Source organism: Hevea brasiliensis, chromosome 6 (genome assembly GCF_030052815.1).
Source record: "Hevea brasiliensis isolate MT/VB/25A 57/8 chromosome 6, ASM3005281v1, whole genome shotgun sequence".
Taxonomy (NCBI): Eukaryota; Viridiplantae; Streptophyta; class Magnoliopsida; order Malpighiales; family Euphorbiaceae; genus Hevea; species Hevea brasiliensis.
In genome coordinates, this window is record NC_079498.1 from 90,528,824 (window position 1) to 90,541,148 (window position 12,325).

At 43.9% G+C, this 12,325-nt stretch overlaps 1 long non-coding RNA gene across 1 annotated transcript; it reads left to right on the forward strand.

Annotated features, from left to right (window-relative positions):
• Positions 1-10,377: 10,377 nt before the first annotated feature.
• Positions 10,378-12,043, forward strand: LOC131180987 (uncharacterized). The gene is made up of 3 exons (XR_009149632.1): positions 10,378-10,656; positions 11,105-11,162; positions 11,731-12,043. It is a non-coding gene; the product is annotated as an uncharacterized LOC131180987 (long non-coding RNA).
• Positions 12,044-12,325: the final 282 nt, after the last annotated feature.

Sequence of the window (12,325 nt, forward strand, 5' to 3'; positions counted from 1 at the left end):
CCATTTTATCTTATATTCTTTATTATACAAATAATAATGTGCAACTTTGAAACAATATATTTTCCTTTTTTCCCCAGAAAGAAAGATTAACAAGAATTAAATCCCAACCACCCTAGCATGTGTTACCCCAAACATATCATGGCTTAATAGAGGAGCCAAACTCTCTGGCACACAAAGCAAGGTATGGACCGCCAAAGGATACTCATCAGTAATACTAGCCAACTTATTTGCACACATATTGAGCTCTCTATACACATGCACAACCTTAACATGCTAACTTTTCTCTAACAATTGCTTAATGGTCAATAATAGAGACTTGTGATAGCCCACTTCCTCCTCCTTATCATTCAACATATGGATAACACTTACATTATCACATTTAACAATGAGTCTCCTAATCCCTAACTCCTTGGCAATATGAAGACAAGCTAAAATAACCCAAGCTTCCTTTCTCGTAACTGAGCTTCTTCTTGAAATAACAACATAACTAGCCATTTACCTACCCTTATTACGAATTAACCCTCCTTTAAAAGTGAGCCCATTATCTCCTTTAAAAGAACCATATGAATTTAACTTGCACCACCCTTCTTGACGTAGAGACCAGAATATCTATTACTTCTCCATTTTACCCCAACTTTTATTGCTTATTAGTACCTTACCCATAGTCGCCTAAAAAGTTTGAGCCAAAGAAATGCTCATATGAGCAAGCCTTTCAACCCTACTGCTTCTTGCAAAAATAATGCTCTATTCCTACGATTCCACAACATCCAGCAAGTGACCACAAACATGACATCCCAACCAACTCCATTAATATGCTCCTGCCTTATCTTTAAATTATCCAACACCCATTCCTGAACATTATTACTACTTAACCTCCCCACTCCTAAACATAATTACTACTTAATGTCCCTACTCTTGAACATTATTATTACTCAACCTCCATTCCTTCCATCTCTAGCTAAGCGCAATACACTCCCAGACAAGCTAGCAAAATCACAATCCCTCGATTTCACAAACCCCCCCCGCCCCGCCCCATCAGCATTCTTCTTAACTACCCTTAACATTCCCATGAAAGAACCTTGAATAGACTTCAATGGCACCCTTTCAAACTCCACTTGGGAACTCTTCCCCATTTCCCTTGCACTCGCTTATATAGAATCAAAATTGCTCACCTCTTCTAGAATTAGAAATGCGAACTCTTTCCTCTAAAATTCTTACTGGAATTCTTTTAGCAATGCCTTCCATGTTGGATTGCAACCATCTAAGGGCCAAAATCATCATAATTCTCCCCAGAGTCCTTCTTTTGCACTCTGCCTTCTTGCATGGGAACCTTCTGCTCTTTTCCAGGCTGATGAACACACGTACTCTCTTTATGCCCAACCCTATTGTAGGCAAAATAAATATCTGGAATGGACTCATATTCCACAACTTACAATTTGTTATTTACCAAAAACTTTGACACTAACAACTTATTCAATTTGTTCAGCACCACTAACCAAGCAAATCTACTTCTCTACAAACTCGGCGTACTACAATCTACTTCCACCACTTTTCCATAACATCCCCAATAGCTTGTAATATAGACTTATAATAAAGATGTAGGGGAAGCCTTGGCAACCTCACCTAAACCACTGTAGACTCAAAAGAATTATTCCTCACATAAAATGCTAGCATTCAAGGATGTGTTGCAAGGTATTTTGCAGTCGTCTAGACGAAAGCTCTTCACTGAAGTGAGAAAAGTAAGGAGTCGCCACTTTAATTTTGAGGGAAATTAAAAAAAACCATTTGTGAAAATAAATTTAAAAGAAACCACTTTGAAAACAGAGATTCTAGGTTCGGGGTCCATATACGGGCGGGAAAGGTGTTAGGCACCCCGCCTCGTCCCTCAATGAGGGTAAACAGATTTAATGTTATGCTCTTTCATAAATTAAAAGGGTAATTAGGGGGTTGGGATAGTGATGATTGTAACACCCAAAAATTTTAATTTTTATGAGCATTTTGGTATTTTAATTTTATTTAAATTTTAGGAATTTTTTTGAGATTTTTCGGATTTTAAAAATCGGGTTCGATTTTCCGAAAATATAAACTTTGATGATTTTTAAAAATTAATTTAAAGACCACGTGGCAAAACTAAAAATATATTTGGAGTCTACGTATTTTTCTGAGTTTTCTGGAATTTTTTCGGAATTTTTGGACCTCGTTTTCGGTCCCGAGGCAGAGTAAAAATTCAAAATTTTGTATTTCGAATCGAACCGGACCTGATCGGACCGGTCGAATCGGACCTGTCTTCTTCCCTTTTTCTTCCTCCCGCGCGCGACGTTCCCTCTCCCTTTCCTCTCTCTTTTCTCTCTCCTCCCCTCCCCTGCCGCCGGCCAGCCGCCTCCCCTGCGTCCCCACCTCGCCGGCGCCGCCTCCCAGCTGTCCCAGCCGACCGGCCGCCGCCCCAAACGGCCGGAAACGCGCGCGAACGCCCCTCCCCTGCGCGCGGCGTTTCGGCTTCTCCGGCCAAAATTCGGCCGATCCGGCCACCAATTGGACCGGGTCTTGTGTCTAAAATCATCTACTCGGCGAGAGCTTTCCATAGACACCAAGAACGCCGAAATCCATCGAGCGGTTTGTCCAATTTTTGCTCGGGAAGTTTTTAGTCAATTTCTACTTTTGGGCTAGATTTCTCGAAAATCGTGAATTCCACGAGAAAACCGAGGCTACCAGCACGCTCCACTCGTCGAGAGCTTCGCAACGACATAAATTTCGAATTTTTTCGACACCGTTTTTCGGTGGGTCCCACGGAACTTCGCAGTGTTTTTCCGAGCATTAAATGAGCTTAGAAAATTCTGAAAATTTATGTACTAACCCCCGTGTTATGGGCTTCGTGTAGGTATCCTCAATTCGCGGAAATTCGACAATTGGCCAAGATGCGTGAATTTCCGGCGAATGGACCGTTCTGGAAAAGTCTCCGAATTGGACCGAGGTTTTGGCTACCCCTACATTGTCAGACGTCCCGAGTGTGTCCCCGAAGTCGGAATCGGCAAAGGTAAACCCGAACCTTGTTTTTTCGTAATTTTCTAGTGCTTAAATAGGATTAAAAATCCATAAAATATTCGTGGTAGCTTAGAAAATTACGATTCTTTTTGCAATAGCTTAGTAATATTGCTAAGGAGCGCGGGGCAAAGTTTTATAATTTTTAGAGCTTGTTTGGGCAGTTTTTGCAAAAATGATCAATAATAAGGACTAAATTGAAATTTTGCGTATTGTGATGGATGAGTGATTTGATGGGCCCAGGAGGGGCTGTGTGATATGATTGAACTGTGGATATATGGATTTTTGAATATAGAAGTGTGTTTTGAGCCATTTTGCAGGTTGGGTAGGTCCTAGGTATAGGGGAGACTCTGCCGGATTTTCGGCACGACTTAGGACGTATTGGTCTTTTTCTTTGTTTGTATTGAGTCAAATTTATTAAATGATTGTAATAAAATTGTCAGGTGAGCCGGGACAGCCTTCTTCCTCCGTCCAGCCACCTCAGTGACCATCGTCAAGTCTGTGAGTAGAATATTAATTTTAATTGTAATTTCGATATTATTATATGTTCAAGCATGCCCATGCATCACTTATATGCATATATTTATGTAGTTAAACTCTAGGCACGATTTATGTTGCATTCATAACTGTTGATGTGCCATGGATGTTGTTGTGGTAATTTGGAGCAGTGTGCGTGCGTTGGCGTGCGTGTGATGTGGTGTGGACTATGGATAGGACGGGGTAGTCACGGCTTGAGTAATTCGCTGGGACCCGATCCTTCGAGGGGTAGTCACGGCTTGAGTAATTCGCTGGGACCCTCGATTTGGTTATTAAGTGGAAGTCCGAGCTGAGTAATTCGCTGGCACCAGGTTGGATTTAAGAGAGCTGTATAGGGGATCAGCTCCCATATGTTATGATTGATACTACAGGGTGTGTGAGTGCTCCAAATTACCTTTTTGATGTTATGATGTGAAAATGTTGTTGATGTTGCATTTCACTCTACAGGGTGCATTAGTTTTAGATAGTTATAGAGATTATGGTTAAAATTGATATTTTACTCTCTGAGTCGAACGCTCACTCCTGTTCAAAAATTTTTACAGGCCACAGGAGGATATTTTATTCTGGGTTAACCTGCTTTTCTACTTCGCAGGTTGTTTATCAATATTTGTGTAATTTTGTTTACTCCTAGAATTTCCGCATGTGTTAGCAGTAATTATTTGAATTTGTTCTGTAATATTATTATCATGTTGGACCTGTAAACTTAATATTCTATGTCTGTTTGATGGATTGGATGAGGGAGCTGAGCTCCCATTTCTTTTATGATGCTATGAGTATGTGGAGGGTGAGCTGAGCTCCCCAATTGAGTATTATTATGTTTACAGGTCGGGTGAGTCGAAAACTCCCCGTTGGGAAGTCCATTTTATGGCCGGACTCTGTCCGTTTGTTTTCTTGAATTTGGGCCCAAATGGGCCTTAGAGTTGGGTTAATGAACAGTTAGGCTTACTACGGGCCTCGGGGGTTTTAGGCTGGCCCAGGTCCTAGTGCCGGTCCGGCCCATAGGTTGGGTCGTGACAAGTGTGGTATAAGAGCTTAGGCTCCAGATTCTTAGGGAATGTTGTCTAAAGTGTTGGGAAGAGTCTACTAGGAGTCACATGCAGAAATATAGGGTCCACATTCGTCTTGCATTGTCATCTTTGCTTCTAGTTTCTGCTCCATATGTTATGTATAAATATGAGTCTATAGAGCTGTGTAATGAGCAGTTTTGAATTTTTGTGGGCTAATGCTGCTGAATTTCAGGAAAATGCATAGAAGCAGGAGAGCTGCCACTGCACCAGAACCAGATGTGCCCGACGAGGTGTCGGCACAGGATGAGGCGCCTGCCCCAAGGAGGCGGGGTAGGAGGCCTAGAGCTGCTCAAGTAGAGGAGCAGCCACCCCCAGTACAGGATCAGTCCTTTATGGCACAAGGTCCCATGGACCCCATGGCAGCTACTCTAGCTGGTCTGCAGAGAACCATCGACATGATGGCGCAGTATATGGTCCACCCTCCACAGCAGCAGCAGTCCACCGCACCAAGAGGGGAACCTTACAAACAGATCATAAATTTCAAGAAGTTGGTGCCTGGTACTTATGATGTGTCAGACGATGCATAACGGTTTTTGGATTTCTGCGACGGCAGAGCAGTACTGGTGGCGATAGAAGACTGATAGAGTGTATGCAACATGTCATGGGGCCTATGCCTAGACAATGGGTGAATGACTATGTATTACCCCGGATGGAGGGCTTGACATGGGCTCAGTTTGTGGAACTTTTTATCAATCGGTTTGTGCCAGAAAGCTTCAGAGATCAGAAGCAGTGGGCCTTTGAGGCCTTAAGACAGAATGGTAGGTCTGTAGATGAATATGCTACAGAATTTCTGGAATTGAGCAGATATGCCCCTACAACAGTATCTACAGAGACTATGAAGGTGAAAAGATTCCTAAAGGGGCTTGACAGGAGGTATGCAAACCTGGCCATAATGTCTGGTCAGTCTTTTGATGTGGTGTTTGATCGAGCCAGACAGATTGAGATTAGCTATGCTGTGGATGACAGCGAAAGAGCAAAGAAAAACAGAGCAGAGGGTTCTTCAGGTGTTCCCCAAATGGGTACTCCGGATAGTAGTGGCCAGAGTAATTACAGAGGAAAGGGTAGGAGCAAGAGAAGTGGTTTTAGACACAGACCACGAGGATTCAGACCAGGGTACGGATCCAGCAGTGGTCACAGTTCGAGTACAGCCTGGTCAGTGCAGTTCAGATCCTCCTTGGCACCTTGTGCACAGTGTGGAAGAGGACATTCAGGACCTTGTTTGATGGGATCAGAAGTATGCTTCAGGTGTGGCCAACCAGGTCACTTTGCTAGAGAATGCCCGTTTGATGAGCCACGATGGGGTCACAGGTTCATGCAAATGTTCCTCGGCTTGTATCCGGTGTTTCCAACATGGCAGTGATCAGTTCGGCCAACAGGCCGAGGACAAGGGGGACGTGGATTTGGAGGCGGTCAGAGGTAGAAGTCGATCGTGGTTACGCCACTCAGGGTAGGGGTCAAGCTCGAGTTTTCACCCTGACCCACCAGGATGCTCAAGCTTCAAATGCAGTTGTGGCAGGTATTCTTCTGGTCTGTTCTTATGAGGCTCGTGTTTTGATAGATCCGGGTGCTACGCACTCATTTGTCTCCCCTGTGTTTGCCATGAGGTTGGGTAGAAACCCTACAACTTTAGAATGCCCTTTGTCGGTAGCTACCCCACTTAGTGACAACATAGATGTAGATATGGTTTTTCTGTAGCCAAAGAGTAGTGGATGGAAAGATCCTCCCAGCAGACTTGGTTCCTCTACCAGTAATGGACTTTGATGTAATTTTGGGGATGGATTGGTTGGCAACTCACTATGCCACTTTAGACTGCAGGAACAAAAAGGTGTATTTCCACATACCTGGTGTGGAAGAGTTTAGCTTTGATGGTGACAGGAGCGTAGCTCCATATAACTTGGTGTCAGCAATTAGTGCCAGAAAAATGTTGAGGCGTGGATGCCAAGGGTATTTGGCATTGGTGAGAGATACATCTGTAGAAGGTGTCAGCATGGGAAATGTTCCTGTTGTCAGAGAATTTATGGATGTCTTCCCAGAGGAGCTTCCAGGGTTGCCACCAGAAAGGGGAATAGAGTTCTACATTGATGTTGTTCCGGGTACAAACCCCATATCAATGCCACCTTACAGGATGGCACCAGCAGAATTGAAAGAGTTAAAGGAGCAACTACAGGAGCTTTTGGACAAGGGTTTCATACGTCCGAGTACTTCACCCTGGGGTGCTCCTGTTCTATTTGTGAGAAAGAAGGATGGGTCATTAAGGTTGTGCATTGACTACAGATAGCTGAATAAGGTGACAGTGAAGAACAAGTATCCACTTCCTCGGATCGATGATCTGTTTGATTAGCTCCACGGAGCTAGATTCTTTTCCAAGGTAGACTTGCGATCAGGCTACCATCAGTTGAGAATCAGGAATGAGGACGTGTCCAAAACAGCTTTCAGGACAAGATATGGTCATTATGAGTTCTTGGTGATGTCTTTTGGACTCACTAATGCACCAGCAGCCTTCATGGACTTGATGAACAGGGTGTTCAAGCCATTTTTGGACTGTTTTGTCATCGTATTCATAAATGACATTCTGGTATACTCTCGAACCGAGGAAGAACACGTGTGGCACTTGAGGATGGTGTTGCAGATGTTGAGGGAGCACCAGCTATATGCCAAATTTTCAAAATGTGAATTTTGGCTAGAAAGCATCTCATTCTTGGGACACGTGGTTTCTAGTGACGGCATTCAAGTGGATCCCAAGAAAATTGAAGCTGTAGCTGATTGGCTTAGGCCTACAATCCATCGAGGTGCGAAGTTTTCTGGGTTTAGCTGGCTACTATAGGCGTTTTGTACAAGATTTCTCCAGGATAGCGGCTCCCCTAACTAAGTTGACCAGGAAGAATGTTCCATTCATTTGGACAGATGACTGTGAGGTGAGTTTCCAGAAGCTTAAGGAGTGTCTAAACACAGCCCCTGTGTTGAAACTACCTGTGAGAGTTGAAGGATACACCGTGTATTGTGACGCCTGCAGAGTTGGCCTAGGGTGTGTCTTGATGCAGAATGGAAAGGTAGTGGCTTATGCTTCAAGGCAGCTGAAGAGGCATGAGCAGAACTACCCCACCCATGATTTGGAAATGGCGGCTGTAGTCTTTGCACTAAAAATCTGGAGACACTACCTGTATGGTGAAGTGTGCGAGATATACACCGACCATAAGAGTTTGAAGTACATCTTCCAACAGAGGGACTTGAACTTGAGACAGAGGAGATGGATGGAGCTTCTGAAAGACTATGATTGCACCATCCAGTACCACCCTGGAAAGGCCAATGTTGTGGCAGATGCCTTGAGCAGAAAATCTTCTGGCAGTTTGGCGCACATTTCAGTAGAGAAGAGACCATTGATTCAGGAGGTACATGAGTTGATGGATCAAGGTTTAATCCTAGATCTTTCAGATGAGGGGGTATTGTTGGCTCACTTTTCAGTGAGGCCAGACTTGAGGGACAGAGTTAGAGTTTCCCAGCACAGAGACCAACAATTGATGAAGATCATAGAAAGAGTACAGCAAGGTGAAGGTGGTGAGTTTGGATTTGCCAATGATGGCGCCCTAGTGCAAGGTTCTAGGATATGTGTGCCCGATGTGGATAACCTCAGGAATGAAATCATGCGAGAGGCACACTACACACTGTACAGTGTCCACCCAGGTTCCACCAAGATGTACCATGATGTGAAAGATAGCTATTGGTGGAATGGCATGAAGAGAGACATAGCAGACTTTGTGTCCAAGTGCTTGACTTGTCAGAAGGTGAAGTTTGAACACCAGAGACCGTCCAGGAAGCTGCAAGAGCTCCCTATCCCAGAATGGAAGTGGGAAATGATCACCATGGATTTTGTGACTGGGTTGCCTCGTACCACGCGAGGATATGATTCGATATGGGTAATTGTAGACCGCTTGACCAAATCAGCTCACTTCTTACCTGTGAAGACTACATATTCTGGGTACAAGATGCGGCTCTACATTCGAGAAATAGTCGATTGCATGGAGTTCCGGCTTCCATAATATCTCAGAGGGCCCCATTCACTTCTCGGTTTTGGAGAAAGTTACGGAGGCACTTGGCACCTGATTGAACTTGATGCGGCTTTCCACCCTCGCATGCACGGACAGTCCAAAAGGATAATCCAAACACTGGAAGACATGCTTCGCATGAGTGTCTTGGATTTTGGAGGTTAATGGGATAAGCAGCTAGCTTTGGTGGAGTTTGCCTACAACAATAGTTATCACTCCAGCATAGGGATGGCACCCTATGAGGCATTATATGGAAGAAAGTGTAGGTCTCCTCTGTGTTGGACAGAAATGGGGGAAGCGAAGGTGCATGATGTAGACCTAATGCAGTACACTTCAGAGATGGTTCCCTTAATCGAGGAATGGCGAGGCGGCTTTGATGAAGCGAAGAGTTATGCAGATCCTGAGACGGAGGGATGTGGAGTTTGCGATGGCGACTATGTATTCCTGATGGTTTCTCCAATGAAGGGAGTCATGAGATTTGGAAAGAAGGGCAAGTTGGCACCTCGGTATATTGGACCTTTTGAGGTTACGGATAGAGTTGGAGCAGTTGCCTACCGGTTGGAGCTACCACCCAACCTTTCTCACGTTCATCCCGTGTTTCACATCTCCATGCTCAGGAAATACATTCCCGATCCTTCTCATGTCTGCATGGATGTGATAGAGCTAAAGAGAACTTGACATTTGAGGAGCAACACAGTAGCCATAGTGGACTACCAAGTAAGGCGGCTAAGATCCAAACAGATCCCTATGGTTAAGGTTTTGTGGAGGAGCGATCGGTGGAAGAGTGCACTGGAGTCGAGCGGGACATGCGTAGCAAGTACCCCTATCTGTTCAATGTATAATCATGTGCTTTATTCTGCCTTGTGTAAAATTCGAGGACGAATTTCCTGTAAGGGGGGAAGAATGTAACACCCCAAAATTTTAATTTTTATGAGCATTTTGGTATTTTAATTTTATTTAAATTTTAGGAATTTTTTTGAGATTTTTCGGATTTTAAAAATCGGGTTCGATTTTCCGAAAATATAAACTTTGATGATTTTTAAAAATTAATTTAAAGACCACGTGGCAAAACTAAAAATATATTTAGAGTCTACGTATTTTTCTGAGTTTTCTGGAATTTTTTTCGGAATTTTTGGACCTCGTTTTCGATCCCGAGGCAGAGTAAAAAATTCAAAATTTTGTATTTCGAATCGAACCGGCCGAATCGAACCGTACCGGATCGGACTGGTCGAATCGGACCGGTCTTCTTCCCTTTTTCTTCCTCCCGCGCGCGACGTTCCCTCTCCCTTTCCTCTCTCTTTTCTCTCTCCTCCCCTCCCCTGCCGCCCGACCGCCTCCTGCGTCCCCACCTTCACAGTCGCCTCGGTATCAGTGGGCCGCCGCTAAACGGCCGGAAACGCGCGCGAACGCCCCTCCTGCCTTGCTGCAGCTTCTCCGGCCAAAATCCGGCCGATCCGGCCACCAATTGGACCGGGTCTTGTGTCTAAACTCATCTACTCGGCGAGAGCTTTCCATAGACACCAAGAACGCCGAAATCCATCGAGCGGTTTGTCCAATTTTTGCTCGGGAAGTTTTTAGCCCATTTCGACTTTTGGGCTAGATTTCTCGAAAACCATGAATTCCACGAGAAAACCGAGGCTACCAGCACGCTCCACTCGTCGAGAGCTTCGCAACGACATAAATTTCGAATTTTTTCGACACCGTTTTTCGGTGGGTCCCACGAAACTTCGCAGTGTTTTTTCGAGTATTAAATGAGCTTAGAAAATTCTGAAAAATTTATGTACTAACCCCCGTGTTATGGGCTTCGTGTAGGTATCCTCAATTCGCGGAAATTCGACAGTTGACCAGGTCTGTGAATTTCCGGCCAGACAGACCCGTTACCGGAAAAGTCTCCGAATTGGACCGAGGTTTTGGCTACCCCCCCATTGTCAGACGTCCCGAGTGCGTCCCCGAAGTCGGAATCGGCAAAGGTAAACCCGAACCTTGTTTTTTCATAATTTTCTAGTGCTTAAATAGGATTAAAAATCCATAAAATATTCGTGGTAGCTTAGAAAATTACGATTCTTTTTGCAATAGCTTAGTAATATTGCTAAGGACCGCGGGGCAAAGTTTTATAATTTTTAGAGCTTGTTTGGGCAGTTTTTGCAAAAATGATCAATAATAAGGACTAAATTGAAATTTTGCGTATTGTGATGGATGACTGATTTGATGGGCCCAGGAGGAGCTGTGTGATATGATTGAACTGTGGATATATGGATTTTTGAATATAGAAGTGTGTTTTGAGCCATTTTGCAGGTTGGGTAGGTCCTAGGTATAGGGGAGACTCTGCCGGATTTTCGGCACGACTTAGGACGTATTGATCTTTTTCTTTGTTTGTATTGAGTCAAATTTATTAAATGATTGTAATAAAATTGTCAGGTGAGCCGGGACAGCCTTCTTCCTCCACCCAGCCGCCTCAGTGACCATCGTCAAGTCTGTGAGTAGAATATTAATTTTAATTGTAATTTCGATATTATTATATGTTCAAGCATGCCCATGCATCACTTATATGCATATATTTATGTAGTTAAACTCTAGGCACGATTTATGTTGCATTCATAACTGTTGATGTGCCATGGATGTTGTTGTGGTAATTTGGAGCAGTGTGCGTGCGTTGGCGTGCGTGTGATGTGGTGTGGACTATGGATAGGACGGGGTAGTCACGGCTTGAGTAATTATCTGGGACCCGATCCTTCGAGGGTAGTCACGACTTGAGTAATTAGGGACCCTCGATTTGGTTATTAAGTGGAAGTCCGAAATGAGTAATTGGCACGGAGTTGGATTTAAGAGAGTGTATAGGGATCAGCTCCCATATGTTATGATTGATACTACAGGGTGTGTGAGTGCTCCAAATTACCTTTTTGATGTTATGATGTGAAAATGTTGTTGATGTTGCATTTCACTCTACAGGGTGCATTAGTTTTAGATAGTTATAGAGATTATGGTTAAAATTGATATTTTACTCTCTGAGTCGAACGCTCACTCCTGTTCAAAAAATTTTACAGGCCACAGGAGGATATTTTATTCTGGGTTAACCTGCTTTTCTACTTCGCAGGTTGTTTATCAATATTTGTGTAATTTTGTTTACTCCTAGAATTTCCGCATGTGTTAGCAGTAATTATTTGAATTTGGTCTGTAATATTATTATCATGTTGGACCTGTAAACTTAATATTCTATGTCTGTTTGATGGATTGGATGAGGGAGCTGAGCTCCCATTTCTTTTATGATGCTATGAGTATGTGGAGGGTGAGCTGAGCTCCCCAATTGAGTATTATTATGTTTACAGGTCGGGTGAGTCGAAAACTCCCCGTTGGGAAGTCCATTTTATGGCCGGACTCTGTCCGTTTATTTTCTTGAATTTGGGCCCAAATGGGCCTTAGAGTTGGGTTAATGAACAGTTAGGCTTACTACGGGCCTCGGGGGTTTTAGGCTGGCCCAAGTCCTAGTGCCGGTCCGGCCCATAGGTTGGGTCGTGACAATGATGTTAATCCTTTATGCAAAATAAAGGGATGTTTGATATTTCACTTATCTTGGGTTGCCCATGAACATAAGTTCGTGAGATGGCCCTTTAGTGAATAAGTGTTTGAGTGAGGTTGTCT